The following is a 22,035-nucleotide window of genomic DNA, read 5'->3' on the forward strand; positions in this document are numbered from 1 at the left end:
GTCACTGGGGGCTCCTGCAGTGGTCTGGGCAAAGAACTATGGAGCTGGGGCTAGAGATGATGCCTGGAATCAAGAAAAGACCTGAGGAAGGGCTGCCCTTGCCCTCAGGCCCATCCTGGGCTGCACCTCCCCCGGTACCCTCTGCCCAGATCAGCTATGCTCCATCCCATCTTCTCCCTTCCAAGGCAGAGACCGGCGCCTTTCACCCTAGCAATTCTCCCTGGAGTCTAGTCCAGCACTTGGCTCAGCCCTGAGGAACAAGCGATCCGGATAATGAGATAAAACACAGAAATGAAACTGTTCGAGAAACTGCAAAGCAATGAATGAAATGATTGTTGGGTTAGTATAAATCGAATGTGCAAGGGCTGAAAATCCACAGAGTAAAGATGTGATTCAGAGGTGCTGAATTATTAACTGGAAACACATAGGGACTCTTATACAAGAGGCCCTATAATCCCCAGGAAGCAAACTGGTCTCCCCTAAGCCAAATATGGCCCAGAGGCCTCTTTTGTTAGGCCTGCACGGTGCTCACTAATATAATGATTTTTTTTTTTAATTTTAGAGTTGAAATTAGATGCCAGTGTTTAAAAGAAAATAAAACATTGAGAGATTTTTATATTAAAAACCTGAATTTCCAAATCCTACTGGGGGTAGCGAGAGCCAAGCTATACCCATCTGGGGCTGCACAACAGGATCTTCCCTCAGCCTGGGCGTGTGTCCTGCTTTCCAGTTGCCACAATCTCCACTGCTCCCTACTGCCTCACAACACAGAGGCTGGTGTCATTTGCTATATGTCATCACACCTGTGCTGTTTTGTTCTTAGAGCAAACAGAACTGTGACCTACTTCTCAGCCCCTTGTCTCTATCCTTGGTTGAAAGATGAAAGCTAGACAGAGACGGTAATGTGTTTCAGCAAAAAAAATCAAAGCAAGTAGGTTTTGATGGGAAAGGGAAGACTTTTTTAAGTATCATTTCATATGCAAAGAAAGTATATCAGTCTTATTTTCTCGTTTTGGAACCTGCCTGCACTTGGGTTTGGAACTGCTGATCCAATCCAACTCTCTTATTATATAGATGCACACATGGAGTCCAGAGAGGTGCAGCAACCTGCCAAGGATCACACAGCATTAGAGAGCAGGTTGGGACTAGAACCAGTAGGTGGAGGGTACAAATCAGCAGATGGGAGGGGGGGGGAAAGGAAGGAAAGGGAAAGGAAAGGGAAAGGAAAGTGACTGACAGGTGGGAATAACTGAAGGACTACCTGGGCAGAGGGGGGTTAAGTGCCTGAGTTAGTGAGTGGAGGGGCAGGAAAAGCTGGAAAAGAGGGATGGGAGAGAGGAGGGTTCTCAAAAGTCCTGAATCCAAGGTTCTCTCTGGGGAATTAAGACAAAGGTGATGGAGAATGACCAGTGTTACTTTGGCAGCAGCAGGACATACAGTAAGTCCAGCAAGGGTGCCCCTGCAGTAACCATGGTAAAAAAACAAGGAGAACCTGCCCAAAATGGTATTTACCAGCACAGACCCCCGTAAGTGGATGGGGATGATGAGGAAACTTGATCTAGCTCAAGTCTAACAGGCATGGCCTGGGAAGTCCAGACTCTGCCTTTTGCCTCTTTGGGGGTCAGCACTGTCTGTTCACCCTGGGACTCGGGTTGGAACGGACAGAACTGCTGGGACCTCAGTTAAGTTTGTTCTCTCTTGTTCTTGGTCAGGCAGACTCCTAAAGGGACACTTAAGACATCTGAAGACCAATATTCCTTTTAAAGCAGCTAACTGGTTGGAACAGCCTCCAATGTCATGCAAAACGTGACTTTCTTCACTACCTGGTTAATTTTTAAGTCGAGACATGATCATAAATAATGGAGACAGAGGACCATCTGTCACTCATGAGTTTCTCAATTGAGTTATTATGTTTGAAATTTCAGTTTGACAGAGACTAAAACACACAAGCTAAGGGCAACAAACAAAAGGACCTATAAGAGGTATATGCTCCCAAATGTTTACTGCAGCATTATTCACAATAGGAGACAGGGAAGCAACCTAAATGTCCATGGAAGGATGAACGGACAAAGAAAATGTGGTGTATACATGCAATGGAATATTATTCAGGCTTAAAAAGGATGGAAATCTTGCCATTTGCAGCAATGTGGATGAACCTGAAGGACATTATGCTAAGTGAGCCCAGAGCACCCATAACAGTTAACTAACCCTCTCAACTTGTCTTCATAATCCTAACAGCCTATCAAAATGCAAGCGTGGTATTTGTATTCAAACTACTGCATGATTCTCAAATTATATCATCCTGCTTATAGTTTAAGTTCTAAAGGCGTCAAATAATTTAAGGGATGCTTTCATTACAAAGTGGCATTTGTTTGCAAGTCTCAAATCCCAAAAGATCATTTTTCCCAGAGCCTCCAACTAGGGTACATAGTATATTATTCATGATTACGACCATAGCTCTGGGTTATCAAGAAAGGTTAAAACCCAAGAAAAACAAACAGAAAGAAAACAAAAAGAAAAGAAAGGAATGTGTGACTATCAAAACCTATTGAGAAAAAAATTCCCAGCTCTTAAATCTAAGAGCTAAGGTCAACTCGTCTAAGGTCGAGGTATCTGGAAATTTCACTCATGTGAAACATCTTACTCCCACTGATGCCAGATTAAGGAGGTCTTCTTTACATTATTGCAGATGAATAAAGCACTGTTTCATTGCTTCTCAAAGCATTTGTAAGAGTGTGGTGACAGAGGAAATGTCCGCATTTGAAAGGAAGTCTTAAGGGGTTGTGAAATCTCAGGAAGGTTCTTAAATGACCTAACCAGATGTTTTGAAGTCTGATACACCCTTAACCCAAACTGAAATTCATAAAAAAGTCAAAAGCAATAGAGTCAAATTGATTCCAAAATGCCTTTTCTAACAAATTTAACTGTTTACACCAAATGACTTTACAAGGGCCTCATTCCAACTGGGAGAGAGTATACAGTCATGGAAACAATGGGATTCATCATAAAGTTTGAAGAGGAACTGAAATTAAAAATTCGGGTAAGTCCTTAGTGCTGGCTAAATTAAGAATCCACATTTCTGAGGCTGTATGGAATCATGGTTAAGAGCCAGAGCCTATAGCCAGACTGCATTTTGATAAGCTGTTAGGACTATGACTAGCTCTACCACTAGACTCCTAGCTCTGTCACTTGCTAGCTGGGTGACTTTGAGAAAGTTACTTGACCCCTCTGAGCCTCAGTTTTCTCAACTGTAAAATGGGAATAAAAATGGTACCCACTTCACTGGGATGTTGTATGGATTAGATGAGATAGTAATGTGCCCAGAGCATAGTAAATGATCAGTAAATTTTACCTATTGGAATTATTTTATTTTTTTAATATTAGCAATATTATGTAGACAATGAAATGACAGGGAAACTGGGTTTTTTAATATTTAAATGTAAGACATTTAAATTTTAAAAAATATTATTTCAAGGAGGAGGAAGAGAAATAAGGTTGTCTACACCTCTCCACCCAAGAAATAAAAATCCTGAGGTAAAATGTGGTTCCTTTAGTTGGTTTGTTTATTTTGTGGATGGGGAGTTATTTAAACCCGTTAAATTTGAACGGGTTTGGTTTGGTACACAGCATTTGAGACATGCACCAAAAATGTATACGCAGAGTCACACAAAATAGTACTGAGTTGCATCCACTCCAGGTCTAGCCCAGGGTTCAGAGGACCGTACAAAGTCTAAAGAACACCAGGCTGGGGTCTGGAGAACTGACTTGCCAGGTTAGTGTGATACTAACAAGACTGCTATCTTGAAGGGTGACCCTGAAGAATCAAGTCAATTCTGCTCTCTGGATTTCAACTTCCTAGTCCACAAAATGAGTGGGTTGAACTAAATGACCAATAAGGTTTCTTTAGGCTGTAACTGCTTACATGAAGCTGTGGTCTCTGTTCCAGGGAGAGACTTGGCTCTGGACTTGACCTCTGGCAGCACTACGGTTCTGGTCCAAAGCCAGCCACACACTCCATCTACACTGGATGCCTCCTCAATTCCCGCTGTTGGTCTTGAGGGACCCAGGCAAGAGGATGTGAATGGACAGTCCAAACCCATGGCCCCTCTGGGAGAAATCACTCAAGTACGTGCCCTGCTGCTTCCAACTCAAGTCACAATCCCCGGCACACGCAAAGCCCTGCTTATCCCACTGGAGAGGAGGGTGGGAACCACTTTATTTAAAGCAGAGCTGAAGACATAAATATTCGAGAAGCAATAGCTCCTTATTTTGGAGGACTCTGGAATGAAAGTCCAAGGTAGAAAAACAACACAACAACTGCTAGCATTTCCATTCTGAATAGACAATATATGCCAGGAGCTCTGAAATAAAGATAGTGTGATTCGTTTATTATTCCTTCTCTTTAAAACCTGCATTAATTCTGATTTCTATTTAAATAAGAATGATTAAATTTTATCAGCTGAGATGGAAATATTGTGATAAACACTGGCTCGTGGCCAAACTAATCTCCCAAGCCCACAGCTTACGGCCATTGTCTTGTATAGATATTTGAATGGCAATGGGCTTTTATCAGTATTTCTAAAGGCACTCATTTAATTATGTGGTTGTAAGGATTTTCAAAACCCAAAAGAATACCATCAATACATATTCATTTCTTGGATTAATTCAACATTAACATCAGAAAATATTGTTATTTAAAGGATGCTAGTACTTGGTTTTGCTTTTGCAAAAACTGAGGCATCCAGTTCTGGTTGCAATGGTGTCTTTTAAAACGTTCCCTCGAACTGAAACTAGGAAAATGCAATGCACAGTGAGGTAAGGCTGGAATTTAGAATTATAGGGATTAGAAGGAGGACTCCACAAAGTATTCTTTAACAAAGAATACTTCATAGAGGTTGGACTGTAGCAAGGAAAAAAAACAATCCCTGAACTAGGAAGTTTGTACACATGTGCGGATCTTGTCAATCAAATGTAATATATTTGAAAGCCTCAGGAAAAAAAGATTCAAGGGCAGGGGCTGTCTAGGTGTTTCCTGCCCCAAATTTCCATACCCAGAAACTTGAGCAATCTAGATTTCATCACCATAGGGGATACTGCGTTTCTTCAAGAACTGATTAAAAGATACAAAAATACACCTGACATGTTTAGCGTTCATGTTTCCTCCAAAGTAGGTCTTTATTTTTCAACATTATGATGAATCTGTTTGGGAAGCAAAGACTCACACTCTACCTTAAGCTTGGGATTTCTTCTTGTATCAGGTTGGCTGAACGGGACAACTCCATTCATTGGAACTGCGACCCACATGGTTTGTGTCTGCAAACTCAACACCTACTACCCTTTTTCTCGTGTGTCTTTCAATCTGACCAAACCACCAGGCAACTCCTCCCGTGCTGATCATTTGAGGGGAGCCAGGTAGAGACGGGGACTAGATAGGGAGGGGAGGAGAGAGAAGGGGAATGGAAAACGAGCCAGTTGTCAATCTTGTTAAGACGGATCTATTTTTTGGGTTACCAACTGCCCTGGTCTGAGGGGTTTCCTGGGATGAAGAACTTTGAGTGCTAAAACCAGGACAGTCTAGGGAAAGCGGTTGGTCCCCCTATACTATTTATCTTTTGGCTTAAGCTTCCAGGTCAAGCATTCTAAAGGTTCAAACAAGCTGGGAAAGAGGAGATATTTAGATTTGGTTGAAGATTACTGAGAGGACCACCTGTCACAACACAAATGCTGACTAAAACTCGTAGAGGACATGTATTTTATAGAATCGGGGAGGTAAAGAGGACTTTTAAAAACAATTTCCCTGGGCTTCCCTGGTGGTGCAGTGGTTGAGAGTCTGCCTGCCGATGCAGGGACACGGGTTCGTGCCCCGGTCCGGGAAGGTCCCACATGCCGCGGAGCGGCTGGGCCCGTGAGCCATGGCCGCTGAGCCCGCACGTCCGGAGCCTGTGCTCCGCAACGGGAGAGGCCACAACAGTGAGAGGCCCGCATACTGCAAAAAAAAAAAAAACCAAAACAATTTCCCTCAGAGCATGCTCAGTAGAACACTAATTCCATGGGATGGAATTTTAGTGAAAAATGGTTTAGAGATCAAATAATGCTACTTAAAAAGGTTCCTTTATTGCAGGACTTATCAGAGCCTTGAATAAGCTAACAATCATTGTTCATTAACATGTTTGACCACAGAATCCTCTTTCCCAAGGAGCATCTTAGGATAGCAGTATTTGGAAGATCCTACTTTAGGAAGCACCACTCTAGGCCAAAGTCCTCATTTTAAATATGGAGAATAATACTCCGGTTTGTCTAGTTACAGGCAAGGCTGGTGCTACAGCAGTTTTTCAGAGTTTAATGTGCACAAGAATCACCTGGGCCTCTTGTTAACCTGCATGTTCTGATTCCACAGGTCTAAGGTGGGGCCTGAGATTCTGCATCTTTCACAAGCTCTCAGGTGATCTTCACGCTGCTGGTCCATGGACCACACTTTCAATAGAGAAGCAAGTCTCCTAAGTTTATGCTTGTCCCACTGCCTTGTAGCCCCTTTGTGAGTGGAACTAACTAATTCTCCTATCAAAGCAGCACCCTTGCCTTATTCTGGTTTCATTTGCTGAGTTGATATCTCCACTTCTTCAAAGCTACTCCCTGTAGTGATAGGACACATCGAGATTAAGGAAGTATTTCCTGGACCCTAAAATAAATTTTCTTTTTGCTCTATTATAAATTAGAAACAGATAAAGCTTGTCACTAAGTGGTTTATTTGGAGGCTCTATACAGAAATTTAGATCAAAAGTTATTTGAAATCATCGTTTAACTGAGTCAAATCAACAAAGGACACTTTCCATGACCATTTCCAGGTATTTTTTAATTGTTCTTGGAAAAACATGGTATGCATCTAATGAAAATGTGCCCAGTAATTGTGCAACTAACTGGCTATTGCCATCATATGAATAGACAGTGACTAGCAGATGCTCACTCAGCATGCGGATTTTATGCTACAAGGAAAACGTACCCACCCCGATACTTCAAAAGCTTTTGTACCTGCATGTGTACAATCCTCACATTATCGCATCATATTGTTGATGTTGCCAGGAAAAGTCAGCTTATTGAGATGGTATCTATGTAACAGCCATATGACTTGTCAATTTAGGGCAGGGGAGGGATGGGTAAGGAGGAATGATCCAAAAGGAAGAAAAATGACTTGCTTATTGACGAAATTTTTACTTTGCAACAAATAGTTGTGACATAGTTCAAAGGACAGATGATGTCTGTATCTTCATGACACTGAAGCCAACCACAGGTAAACAGAGCATGCTGGGTGGTAAGCGGTTAGAATACTATTCCTGTTTACAGGCCAGCCTCTCCCCACAAAAAGCTGATCTCAGACATTTCACCCAACCTGGCCAGTCACCCCAGAGATCTCAGCCAGAAGGGACTGAACTTCCCAGGATCCAGATGACTGAAGGGAGAAGGGAAGGCAGATTCTACTGCCTGGAGACTCAGCCCCTGGACACAAGAAGCAGATTCTAAGTCCAGACTGAAGGCTGGGGAGCCTTCACCTAACTTTTAGTTCCCATGCAGAGCGGGACCTCAAAGTCCCCACATTCAAGCTCTATCTTTGCTGCCCACTAGCTAATGCATCATTTTTCGTCTCCTCCCTGTGAAGTGGGAAATAGCAGTCACTGTCTCACAGAGTTAGGAAGGTTAACTGAGAAAACTGCATATATTACTTTGCATGTATTACAGGGCAGATGTTGACAAAGCTGAGCTATAGTTTTTTGGTTTAGGTTTTTTTTTTCTTTAATTACAGTAAGAAACTTGAGATCTACCTTCTTAAAAAATTTTTTTAGATTTATTTTATTTATTTATTTATTTTTGGCTGCGTTGGGTCTTCGTTGTTGCGCACGGGTTTTCTCTAGTTGTGGTGAGCGGGGGCTACTCTTTGTTGCGGTGCGTGGGCTTCTCATTGCGGTGGCTTCTCTTGTTGAGGAGCATGGGCTCTAGGTGCGTGGGCTTCAGTAGTTGTGGCCCACGGGCTTCGTTGCTCCGCGGCATGTGGGATCTTCCTGGACCAGGGCTCGAACCCGTGTCCCCTGCATTGGCAGGCGGATTCTTAACCACTGCGCCACCAGGGAAGCCCCCTTCTTAAGGTTTTAATACAGAATTGTTCACTGAGTTATGTTTTAACAGTCAAACTTACATCCCATTTTGCTGGTTGCATACATTCTGATCATACATTTGTTCACACATTACATGGGTTCCTACTGAGCACCAGCCTTGTGAAACACTGGGAAGTCAAGGCGAAGAAGACACTAGCCCTGCCCTCAAGGATCTCTTGTGGGTTCTTAGGGAGGTTGACACTGAAATCAACAATTATGATACAGCAGGATGACTTGCATTGGGAGGAAACGGGGTGGTGGGTGTGGGGGAGCATCTCACCAACCCCTGCAGGGGAGCAGTGGGGAGGAGTCACGGAAGAATGAGGAAAGATGTCCCAGAGAAGGAAGCTCTCTGATCCCTCCTCTGTCTCCTTGGCTGGATCTTATTCCAATGCCTGAAGCTATGCACAGATCCCAACCCGATCCCTTCTCTTCTCAACCTCGCGCTCCGAAATGATATCATCTCTTGTTCCACGTCTATGCTGCTGACCATCAGGTCTGCATTTCCTACCTTGACTTCTCTCCCAAGGCTCAGATGTGATGATCAGATGTGATGAGCTGGGTTCTCCAGAAAGGAGTAATGCCTATGAAAGATAAAAGTGGATGCGTTATTTAGTCACTGCTGTGTAACAAATTACCCCATAGTTACTGTGGGTCAAGAATATGGCTCAAGTTAACTAGGTACTTCTGACTCAAGGTCTCTCACGAGGCTGCAATCAGTGTCAGCTGAAACTCTGCTCTTATCTAAAGGCTCAAATGGAGAAGGATTTGCTTCCAAGGTCACTTATATGGTTATTGACAGAATTCAGTTCCTTGAAGGCTATTGATCTGAGGCCCTCAGGTGACTATTGGCTGGAGTCTACCCTAAATTTCTTGCCTTTCCATAGGGCAGCTCACAATATGGCAGCCTGCTTCATCAGAGTGAGCAACTGGGGGAGAGAGCAAGAGAGCCCTAGGGAGACCGAAGTCACAGAAATGACTTCCCATCGTTTTTTGGCTGATTTCCATTTATTAAAAGTGAGTCATTAGGTCCAGCCAATAGCCAAGGAGAGGAGATTACACAAGGGCGTGAATGCTGGGAGACTGGGAATCATTGGGAACCATCTTAGAAGGGAGACTGGTACAAAGGAGGAAGCAAGATTGGACCACAATGCAGAGCTGATACCAGTGAAAGGAAAAGTGGGGAGGAAGCAGGATTAGGAAGAAAGAGCCTCAGAACATAATGTTCATCCGATAAACTCTTAACCAATTCAACAGGAAGCTCCAGAACAATGGTTGCCGTTGGTGGAGTTCTGCATGGGGCAAAAATGGCCAAGACCTAGAGACTGCCTAGGAGGAGCATGGTCTTGGCTGAAAGCTGAGGTGGATTCTGAAGGCCAACAAATAGAGGCTTGAGGTAACTGCCTTCTTTGTAGCTGAATGGCAAGTTCTTTCTGGAAGGGAGATGTGAGTGGCACACCTTCCAGGCCCCCATCTCCACCGCATGTAGATCAATGTTTTGTACAATCTAGGCACTCATCAAATGCTTCCACCAAATTATCAAGTGCATAACTTACTAATGATGCTTATTTAAAATATCAATTATTTATTATTTGTGCAAGAGGAATATTCATAATCACACTGAGACAGTAGCCAACTGATGAACCAGTTATGCAGTCAACTAACAGGGCTGTCTAACCCTTTGCTGCATCTTCAAAAGTTGAGTTCTTTCCTGCTTCCTCCAAATGACCTTGGCTTTGTGCATACAGCCTTAGAAAAGAGGCCTATGTGGACCAAGGTAGTTCTAGATCAATGGGTTTCTCTGACTCTTGGTTTTACAAGCTTTCCACTGAGAACAGAAATGCCCCAAAGTGCTGATGGTTGGATTGTGATCATGCATCTCACCTGTGGGAAGGACTTCACACACCATTAAACACCAGGAGAACATATATTATTAAATCTGTCCTCCTCCATCAGGTCTTCTCCACTAAAGGTTTGCTAAATAAAGGTACCATTTAGCCAAACCAATCTTCACATGCCATATCCTGGGGCACCCTCTCTAGTGAAGTGTAACTACGTTGTAATATCTCGTGAATATCTGTTTAATGTTAGTTGCTCTTCTAGACTATAAGCTCCACGAGGGTAAGCACAATGCTTTGGATGTGCAGCATTTAGTACGGGTCTGGCAAAAATGCAGGGACTCGATGAATGAATGAATAGTGAGATGCATGGCTCTTTGATCTGTTTTGGGAATCTAGATTTTCGTGCATCAAACTTGGTCTGGGAAGGAGGTGCCCTTGTATTCCCGTGCTCCTTGTGAGGCCAGACAGAAGAAAGCTCATCTAACTCCAGGGCTCTGGAACAATGTGCCCAGTTTGGTCAAGTTGATGGTCAGGTTACATTCTGTTGCAATTTTGCATGTTGAAAAGCTTTCTAAAATATATTAATCTAGCTATCCTGTCAACCGATATTCATTAAGCACCTACTGTATACCCATCTAAGCAATTTATGGCTGTTGGCTGACCGTCTCTTTTTACCTACTTATCCATTTATTCTCCTTCTCACTTTTATGTACTTTATCCATCCATATATCAATTCATTTATTTTATTTTTTATTTTTTTATTTTTTTTGCGTTACGCGGGCCTCTCACTGTTGTGGCCTCTCCCGTTGCGGAGCACAGGCTCCGGACGCGCAGGCTCAGCGGCCATGGCTCACGGGCCCAGCCGCTCCGCGGCATGTGGGATCCTCCCGGACCGGGGCACGAACCCGCGTCCCCTGCATCGGCAGGCGGACTCCCAACCACTGCGCCACCAGGGAAGCCCTATCAATTCATTTATTTATGCACACTTTACCTTATTCCAATATGTATTGGAGGTGGTTTATAGAGATCCATATAATATACCACTATAATATAAATTATGAGTAGGTAAAAAGGAAAAGGAAAAAGCATAAACTCATTATGTATGGACTGAATCACTAATCATTCAAACTCTTACTGGCAAAAAAAGTGATGGACTGGACTCTACGGATCACAGCAGGTGCTCAGGTGTAAGATACTGGGGCAGATCTACCATAAAAAATTCTTTGTGGAGCGTTTTCTTCATTTAACCATTGGAATAAATCTTTCTCATGCTTGTGTGTGTTTTAAAGGGCTTTAAAGATTTCAGGTAGCTCATTCATTCATTCTTTTTTGTTGTTCTTATGTTTACTAAGCACTTACTAAGTGCTGGGCACCGTGCTAAGTATCATGGTCTAAGAAAAAGGGTGCTGAGCGCATGTGTTTTTACTGTTAGGCTCCAGGTCTGAGAGTTATAAGTCCTGAGTTCTCTCATGGCTCTGGGGTTGCTTTATTGTGTGACTTGGCTGAGTCTATCCCAGTCTCTGGACCTTGAGGTCTTCATGTGAAAATGATGGACTAAGTGAATATTCTTAACTAGATCTAAAATTAACTAATATAGGACAGGCTGGATTGAAGCAAGTCAATTCAGCAATTCTTTTGGTCCCATCCCATTCCTCAGCATAGCTCGAGAAAACTGACTCCTGATCAATGATTCCTGGAAGCTGTATTTTTAGCATTTTATCCTCAGCTGGCATGCACATCACATGGAAGTGTTCCAAAACCCCAAAGTGATGTTACCTAATGAACCCTTTCAAAATATTGTGACCTAAAGAATAGGTGCTTCTATCATGGAAGTGAACTCTCAGAATACACAAGGATTTAAATGCCAACATCCTATTTTAAAAAAAAAAAAATAACCAGCGCTAACTGAGCTTTGCCGACCGGCACTCATCTAAACGTGTGATAATGCATCATCTCATTTAGTTCTGGCAAAGCCCTATGAGACAAGTTTTCATTATTGTCCCCATTTTACTGATAAGGAAACTATGGAGCAAGAAGGTTAAGCATTGGGCTTCCCTGGGGGTGCAGTGGTTGAGAGTCCGCCTGCCGATGCAGGGGACACGGGTTCGTGCCCTGGTCCGGGAAGATCCCACATGCCGCGGAGCGGCTGGGCCCGTGAGCCATGGCCGCTGAGCCTGCGCGTCCGGAGCCTGTGCTCCGCAACGGGAGAGACCACAACAGTGAGAGGCCCGCATACCACAAAAAAAAAAAAAAAAAAAAAAAGAAGGTTAAGCATGATAACTTATGTCGCAGACCGGAGATGTGAGCCCAGGGAGTTGGACTCCAGATCCAGGCTCTTCCCTCTCACTTGACCACACATCTTTCCATCCAAAGACATCCAAAGACCTGTAGCCCGTAGGTGCTCTGTTATCTTGTGGCTTACTTTTTAAAAATGCCTTATTACCTATAATCTGTTTCTGATGCTTCTAGCTAAGAAAATAATCTCAATGTAAACAAATATGAGAGATTCTTTTCAGAACGGATTTCCAGCTCCAATAACGTGATTTTGATTCGCAACAATAAAGTGCATAAAGATACTTTTACTCTAAACCTAGAGCTGGCAAACTTTTTCTGTGAAAGGCAAATGGTAAATCTTTTAGGCCCTAGAGGCCATAAGCTCCTCAAATCTGCTATTAGAGTGAGAAAGCGGCCAATATTTAAACACGTGATCATGGCCATATTCCAATAAAACTTTATTTATGGATACTAAGTTTTGAATTTAACGTAATTTTTATGTGTCACGAAGTACTCTTTTTCTGATTTTTTTACAACCATTGAAAAACGTGAAAACCATTCCTACCTTGGAGGATGAACAAAAACAGGCAGGGAGCTGGATCCAGCCCATTGGCTACTGTTTGCCAATCCCTGCTCTGAACTGCTCACTGACATCTGATTCAACCTTTGGGAACAAACAAGGCTTTTCTTAAAAGAAAAATAAAACCACTAGACACTCGGTTTTCTAATTTCTTTGCAATATGAATCTCTGTTTTCTTGGTCAAAATGTGTCCTATTTTCCTAGAGATTTAAAATTCTACATCAATAAATATTTAACCGTCAAGAAAGTTAAATTCCCCTTCTACTTCGGCTGTCAATAAGTGGAGTTCAGGACCGTTGTCTATACTTGTTACAAAATTCAAGACAAAGTAAAATATATATTCCCAAATATCTACAAATGCACACATGAAATATAGGTGTATTTTAAAGAATAACCTAACAGAAAGTACTTTAAATTTCACAGCCGCTGCTAATGCAGGCAGCTAATCCTATTTACATTCATATTAGCCTTGGTATCTTTTTCCCTAAGATTTACCTATTTGTATGCCTGCATGAGTTAAACTGCCTTTTGCATGATATCAGTACTTTTGTAATTTAAATCTATAAAAGGCAATTTCTTTTAAATATACTTCCTAACAGTGGGTGAAAGAGGCACCAAAGTTATTTGAGGGCTGTACACCTCGGTGAACATGTGTGCTGAACTCCAGGCAATATGCAGAATGTGGGAATTAATCTTATACTGTAGGAACGGAATAGAAAATGAAATCAAAGCTGAGAAAGAAACAGCCTTTGAAAAGGACCACTTTGCCGTTATCGAAGGAAATGGTGTGTTTTAGAATTGGTATTTAGACAGGTGAAACTTTCTCCCTTTCTGTAAGAGTGGTGAAGACTGTTTGCTTTCTTCATTGTGATATTTTTACATCCCAAATAACTTTAGCCACCTGGTAAGCAAGTTTTACGATTTAATGTTGGTGTTGGCTGATAAACAGAACACAGTTGACAATTTGGTGACCAGGGTCAATTTTAAGGTGCCCACTGTGACTCCCCATGGAACATGGAAGCAGTGTAAGCGGGTACGTATTGCGGGGCTAGGGGTGAGACTCCAAAGATACAGAACAAAGTGTATCCAGCTGGAGCTACATTTTTTTCTTCATATAATTCCTATGAAATGTTCACCCTCACCATCTCCAGTTGACATAAATGAGATGCAAGTAGGTTAATGTATAATCTTGCCCCAAAGAAATAGTTTCTTCCAATATGTAGGGCACACACATCAACATGCTTCTTTTCTAAGCAGGGCTGGGATTTTTTTAGCAAAATTCACTGGGGTTGGGAGGGCGGGAGGTGAAATCCGAGGGGAGGGACTTCCAGATGCATGCCCTCACTTCTGGTTACACTGAGCACATCCTCCCAGGAGAACTGGCCCTCGGGTTCACTTCCTCTGACGCTGTCTCCCAGAGCTCACCAGGTCATGGGCTTGAAGGAACCCATACCAAATTTCAGTCTCATGTAGAAAGTCTTCCCACAATGAAGCCAGGAAAAGACACAGTTCCAAACTGCGCATCCAAGGTAGTGGGGCTGGTCAGACTTGGGGCCTGAGACCTGCACAGAATTAGCCCCAAGCTTCAGATGCACCTCGGGAACGGAATGTCCCTCCATTTAATCCTAAACTTCGTGCTATTCGCCCTTCTCCAACTGTAATGTCTACAGAACACCATGTATCTGGATGGAAATGGGGCATTTTGTTCACTACCCAGATAATTACACAAAGCTTCAGCCACTGGTTCATGACTCCTGAAGAACCCTCACGCACACAAGTACACACACACACACACACACACACACTCAACCAAAATCCACCACCCTGAAAGGAGCCATTATAAATGTTTCATGTGAAACTTTCAAAACCCATCAGACTCACCAGAGTTTTCAAATTAACTCCCTTATTGCCCAAGGGATCGCTCTGAAAGAGATTTCTCCAGCCTCAAATCTCCTGAAGAAAATTCTGAATTTGAAACAGAATGCAAATAATGCGTTTTGACTCCCTAATCAACAAATGGGATCAACTTGAATTGATTAAGAACCTTTGAAATTAGCTGTCTTTAATTCTCTCCATGGCCTGCTGCTGGTACTCTGAAGATAGGAGGGGAGTGTGTGTTGGAAAGTTTGGTCTCATTTTTTTTCAGAGCTCATATAATGGTCTTTTCTTAAAAAAAGAAAACACGTTTTAAAAATTTTAATGGTGACACAACTCTAAGAAAGCAAGCATTCACCTGGTGCAAATATATGGCTTTTCATGAAGTACATTTCCAATAGTTGGCTGCATGAAACCTGCACAACTTTACTGAAACAAACAAAAATCATAAAATCTGAAATGAATGTATAAATAATATGCAACTGTCTAGACAGTATAGGTCACTTGCAAAGAGAGCAGGTAGGGAAAAAATTGTCCATCAGTCAGACAGCCATAACTGATTCTGATGCTAAATAATGGTGGAGATATTCAGCATTCTCTCTATGCGAAAGGCTTCGTTGAGCATTCTCCTCTTCCCCAGCCAGTGGCCTTCTGCTTATCTAGTGCTTTATGCAGTCTGGAAAACGCACTTACTATTTAAACATTAAAATTAATGCCCAAAGAACAGCAGTTGAGCAAGGCGGGGGGAGGGGTTGCCACTGACCTGTGTGATTGGCCTTTGGTAAAGCAAAAATAGCCCTTCTAGATCAACAATATGAGATTTCCATACCCACAGAATCTTAAACAGATGTAGTTATGGAAACTTTAGGCTAGCAAAAGACCCAAACACACACACTCAAATTTCATGGAACTTTTTTACTCTCCAGTAATAATGTGTAAGAATAGATTCAGGTCCTTAAATAGTGTACTTTTAAAAAATTTATAATAATCTGTGTACATAGCAAAAAAAAAAAAGGCTTGAAACTCAACCAAATGCGTTAAATAATGATTGCAGTTTTTAGCACCCTGGAATGTGATAATCTCAGCAGTCACAGAGCAGGGCGATGGCTGCTACCATCACTGCCCTCCCAAACTATGAACACAGGCGAGGTTCATCAGCTTGTGCCTAGGGGTGGGCGTTACCAACCAGCTGGCTTGGCAGCCCCATGGGCCCACACTCTCTTTGCGAGAGGAACCCAAAGTGAGGCTACCATGAATTAGGCCTAATGCCTGCAGGAGGAAAGATCCCTGCTCACCTTGCCAGGGAGAAAGTGGGTGGGCAGACAGGTGTCGGCCCTGCTCTGAGCTGAGCAACCATACTGGCCAAATGCGTCAAACCCTTAGGGAAGACGATGATAATAAAATAAGAAGAGTAACAGCCGCCATTTATGGAGCGCTTACTACATGTCAGACACTGAGCAATCGTAAAGTCCTGAGTCTGGAGGACTGTCTCATTCCACCCTCACCGCAATCCTAGGGAGCTGCTCTGATTTATTATCCTCATTTGACGTCGGAGAAACTTGAGGCTCAGAGCAAATAACTTGCCTGAAGCCAAACAGGAATAAGTGGCTGAGTGCAAGTTTGATTTCAGGTTCCTTTTTTTTTGCGATACGCGGGCCTCTCACCGCTGTGGCCTCTCCCGCCGCGGAGCACAGGCTCCGGACGCGCAGGCTCAGCGGCCATGGCTCATGGGCCCAGCCGCTCCGCGGCATGTGGGATCTTCCCGGACCGGGGCACGAACCCGTGTCCCCTGCATCGGCAGGCGGACTCTCAACCACTGCGCCACCACGGAAGCCCTCCAGGTTCCTTTAAAGCGAAGCTCACCTCTTTCCCCGCGTGACCTTTTGCCTCTCCGGCTGCCCCCCCTCGGGGCCGACTTTGCCAGGAGATGCTGCGGGCACCGCGCCCCTGGGGCCCATAGCACAAGAACGTCCGCTTCTTGCAAGAAGCAAGATGCATACTTGCACTATGTTGGCATAAAGGCAAATATTTCTCTTCTACGCAAGCAGTCGTAAAATCTCATTTTCTTTTCTTTTTTTTAATTAAAAAGGGGCCACGAACCGCAATGTTGGCGCTAGAGCAGAAGAGACTCCCCCGGCCTTCCGCTTCGCATACCTGGCCAAGCTGAAGAGAAGGGCGGTGGCCGCTCCGGAGGGATTCTGGTCCCGAAGCCGCGGAAGGGAGGGCGACGCTGCGTCTGCGAAGCCCGGCAAGTGGGCGCGGTTGGGCTCTGGTGCCCTCGCTCCGCTCTGGGACTCCTCCGAGGCCTGCAGGGACACGGCGGCCTGCTGCGCCCTGGCCTGGAGCGATCTCTCGAAGCGTCGGGGACCCTCCTTCCGCTGGCGGCCGCCTCACGCAACGCGACTCGGAAGCGTCCTTGCAGCAGCCGCTCTGACTTCCGGGTCGCGGCCACCGGTGCCCCGTGAGCCCGGGCCTCTGCTCGCTGGTGTATGAGACGCCCTTCGACGCCCAGGTCAGCCTCCACCAGGCCCGCTGCCGCTACCTGCAGCCCTGCTGGGCCGACTTCCTGGACCGGATCGCAGATGTGGGCTTCGTGGGCCGCTGGTGGCTGCCGGGGTACCAGATGCGCGACTGCGACCTCAAGGCCCACGAGTTCCTGCACCTGCCGGCACATGTGCACGCAGTCGGGCCCCACCAGCTGTACCCGGAGGCCAACGAGCGGCTCTTCGATGAGGAGAAGCCCAAGTCCGTGGTGCTCACCGCCTATCACGTGGTCCAGGCACTGTGGGAGGAGCAGGTCTTAAAGCAGGAGAAGAAGGACCAGGTCGCCCTGAGCCAGGCCGACCCGCTGGTGCCATCGGAGGTCGCGAGATGAAACCCAGTCCGGCCTGGGTCCGGACCGGCCTCTAAACCCCGGCAGACGGCTGGCCTGGGACTGTGCAGTTGGTGTGTTCAAGCCTCAGATGCAGAGTGATAGAAATAAATTACGTGTAGTGTTCTCTCCCTGGGATTTCACAAAATTGCGGGCCTCTGTCTGATCTGTTCCTTGTGAGGTGAAGCTAATTCATAGAGCCTTCTTGGTCTGGGGGTTGGGGAGAGCAGAGCGACATACCATGTCATGCTTATCGCTGCCAGAGTCGGTAAGGAGCCTCCGACAGAAATAAGCCTTTTTCACTGGGCTTCACGGTTCCCCTGACTGAGGTATCACAGTTGTTAGGTGACTCCCAGACTGTCCTAAGAAACTTCAACTTTTCATTTTAGATTTTGAACTGAGGGCTTTCCTGGTGGCGCAGTGGTTGAGAGTCCGCCTGCCGAAGCAGGGGACGCGGGTTCGTGCCCCAGTCCAGGAGGATCCCACATGCTGCGGAGCGGCTGGCCCGTGAGCCATGGCCGCTGAGCCTGCGCGTCTGGAGCCTGTGCTCCGCAACGGGAGAGGCCACAACAGTGAGAGGCCCGCGTACCGCAAAAAAAAAAAAAAGAATCCGCCTGCTAATGCAGGGGGCACGGGTTTGATCCCTGGTCTGGGAAGATCCCACATGCCGCGGAGCAACTAAGTCTGTGCGCCACAACTACTGAGCTTGTGCTCTAGAGCCCTCGAGCCACAACTACTGAGCCCGCGTGCCTAGAGCCTGTGCTCCTCAACAAGAGAAGCCACCGCAATGAGAAGCCTGTGCACCGCAAAGAAGAGTAGCCCCCGCTCGCCTCAACTAGAGAAAGCCGCACACAGCAACGAAGACCAAACACAGCCAAAAATAAAAACAAATAAATACATTTAAAAAAAACCACCAACAACAAAAGAACTGCCAGCGGACATTCTGGAACACCGATCTCAGTCATCTACCTTTTGGTTTTAAATTTGTCAGACGCCCTTGCTCAGCCCTTCTCACTAGGAGCAGTGGCGGCTGGCCCTGGTCACCTGAGGCCTCCCTCTGCCATCTCTCTCTTCCAGCAGGTCTCTACTAGGTCGGTCCTGAGACCAGGACCATTTCATCCTCCCATCCCTTCCTCCTGGGCTGCCAGTGTTATTTATTTTCAATGCCTTTGATACATTTCCCTCTTGTTTTGACCAAGCAAACAGCACACATCTGCTGCCACCAGGAGGTGTCAATAGTTCATACTGCTCAATTTGTACGCCCCAAATCCACTGTAGGGATGATTTTTGCCATGCCTGTATCTCAAGTTTCAATTTCAAAGTATTATGCTGCGTTCTTGGCATTAAAAATTCATAGGTTGAATTAAAGATTTATTTTTAAGGGGGGTACCTTATTATAAGGCAAATCACGTTCTTTTCATTTTAGACATATTGGCTATTACGATTTCATCTTTTTTGCTAAAAGCTCAATTACATCAATATCACTCGAGACCCTCCAAACACTGAGCTGAAAGCCAGGCTTCTCAGCAGCCAAGTGCCTATTGCCCTGGAAAGATTAACTTTTCTAAGAACGAATCCCATCCGCCTGATGCAGAGTTATCTCCCTAATAAAAAGCTGATCGAGTTACACCTCTGCTTAAAATCTCTGCCAGCTTCCTGTTGCTTACAGAATGACGTTTAAACGCCTTCTTCTGTCTTACAAAGGCTTCCACAGATTGGGCCCAGCCTGCCTTTCACTGTTCCTGCGGCACATTCCACTCTTCTTCACACGGAAGGAGACCAGGACATGCCAAAATGTCCTGGTCTCCCTCACCCTTCAACCTTCAACCAAGACCTCGGTTCAATGTGCTTCTATAATTCAGTTTACCTGGCCATATGGTAAAATATCTATTACGTCCATCCCTCCCCCCAGACTGATTTCCCAAAGATAGGAACTGAGCATTATTCCTATCTGTAACCCCAGGTTCAGCACAGGGCCAAGCACACTGCAGAAACATTAGTAGGTGAATGAATAAATGATTGCGTTGAATGAATGAATTCAACGGCCCAAGAACTCATACGCAACAGAACATGACAACAAAATCAACAACATCAATGTTTCCAGTCTTACATTTAGTAAGTATAGAGAAAACTAGTATATACAGGGAATCCATTCCCTACCTTTACTAAGTCTTCTAAGACAGGCTGTTACTACAGTAAGTGCTCAGGAAATAATCCAAATGGTCCAAGGCTTTGGTGGAGATCAGAGCTTCCGAGCTGTGTGTGCTGGGTAGAGGGCAGGTGCTTGGGAGAGGGAGAAAAATGTCTCGAAATGGGTGAGAGCCACCTGGGCTGGTGTGAGACAACACAAGAGGCCCTTCTTAGCAAGAAAGGGCTGCAGACTTTCAGTTGTTAAGGATGAAGAAAGTGACAAGGACAGGAACCTCTGGTGAAGGGGTAGGCATGATGGAAAGGGGGATTTCTAGAAAAAGCCAACCATGGCTCTCCTGACTTAAAAGCAATGGGAGGGCTCCCCTGGTGGCGCAGTGGTTGAGAGTCCGCCTGCCGGTGCAGGGGACACGGGTTCGTGCCCCGATCTGGGAAGATCCCACATGCCGCGGAGCGGCTGGGCCCATGAGCCATGGCCACTGAGCCTGCGCATCCGGAGCCTGTGCTCCGCCACGGGAGAGGCCACAACAGTGAGAGGCCCGCGTACCGCAAAAAAAAAAAAAAAAGCAATGGGAGTGGCTCCTTTGAAGGATGAAAATGCTTTTACTCAGGGACTCAATTCTGAAGAAAGTTTTCAAAGTGCTGTTTTGAACTGTGAGACGAAAGGGCAAGGATAAAATACGTGGAAAGTGGACAGCTATTCCCTAATGCTGCTGGTCCCTTTCTCCCCTTCACTCGCTCCCCAGAGGAGAAGGAGCTACCTGCCTAGTTGGCCTGAGCTTGGCTCGGCTGGTCCTGGCTCTGTCTCAGGGCTGTCTGCCTGGAGGGGGCATCTCCTCTTGCTTCTGCACGCACAGGATGAGTTACCTTGGGCCTGGCATCTCCTTTCTGGAGGCAGGTAGGAAGTCCATTTCTACCGGTCTGAACTCATGAGATTTCTCAGATGGGAGACAGTGACCCTATCTGCCGTTGACCAAGGAAGTGTCTGCTTTACAAAGGGGCCGTCCTAATACCTTGCCTTGGAGGAGGGAGTGAGAAGCAAGATGTGGAAACCCAATTACTGGGCCACGGATTCCAACCACATGTTCTAATTGAGTGAGGCCAGCAATAAAGACGACATTTTGATCTTCATCTATCTGATGCTTGTAGATATTTCCTGATTAATTCTGAAATTTGAGGGGAAAGGATTTCAGTTCGCCACTTCTGAAAACCCAGCACGCTGCTTATGTTCTTTTAGCTCTGAATTAAGTGATGGGCCCCTGGACCGCTCTCTGCAGGAACCCAGGGAAAGAGCTCTTTCTTCAGCTGACACTTCTGATTTAAGGCGTCTGCCTCATTTGATCTCATTTGGGGTCTCCATTTACAGTTCCAGGGGAGACCCCTGAGTTTCACAATAGCTGGAGGTGTCAGCCAGACCGAGGGGTGACAACAACCACCTAACCAGAAGGAAACACACAACCTTTGTGAGCTATAAGCTGAACCGAATCCAATTGCTCATCATACTCAACCTGAAATACCTCGGAGACATTGTAGGTTTGGTTCCAGGCCACAGCAATAAATCAAATATCGCAATAAAGTGAGTCACACGAACGTTTTGGTTTCCTAGGGCCTGTAAAAGTTATGTTTACGCTATACTGCAGTCTATTAAGTGCTCAATAGTGTTCTGTACAAAAACAATGTAGATACCTTAATTAAAAAACATTATCGTGGGCTTCCCTGGTGGCGCAGTGGTTGAGAGTCCACCTGCCGATGCAGGGGACGCGGGTTCGTGCCCCGGTCCGGGAGGATCCCACATACCGCAGAGCGGCTGGGCCTGTGAGCCATGGCCACTGAGCCCGTGCGTCCAGAGCCTGTGCTCCGCAGCGGGAGAGGCCACAAAAAAACAAAAACAAAAAAACCCCACTATCGATAAAAAAAACACTCACCATCATCTGAGCCTTTAGAGAGTTGTAATCTTTTTGCAATAGTAACATCAAACATCACTGATCACTGATCACCATAACAAATATGATAATGAAAAAGTGAAATATTGTGAGAATTACCAAATGTGACACAGAGACCCAAAGTGAGCAAATGCTATTGGAAAAATGGCGCCCACAGACTTGCCTGATAGGGGTTGCCACGAACCATCAATTTGTAAAAAACACAACATCTGCAAAGGTCAATAAAGCGAAGTGCAATAAAACAAGTTATGTCTGCAGAGAGATACTGAAGGATCATTCAAACAGAACTGAACTAGATACTTTCTTAAAAAAATAAAAGACCTCACCTACTGCATCAAAAGAAAATCAAAGCTTC

The 22,035-nt window shown here is 45.1% G+C and overlaps 1 pseudogene; it reads left to right on the plus strand.

Moving 5' to 3' along the window:
- Positions 1–17,592, plus strand: part of LOC132416042 (mitochondrial import inner membrane translocase subunit Tim29 pseudogene) — a 96,563-nt pseudogene extending 78,971 nt beyond the window's left edge.
- Positions 17,593–22,035: the final 4,443 nt, after the last annotated feature.

This window comes from Delphinus delphis, chromosome 20 (genome assembly GCF_949987515.2).
Source record: "Delphinus delphis chromosome 20, mDelDel1.2, whole genome shotgun sequence".
NCBI classification, from domain to species: Eukaryota; Metazoa; Chordata; class Mammalia; order Artiodactyla; family Delphinidae; genus Delphinus; species Delphinus delphis.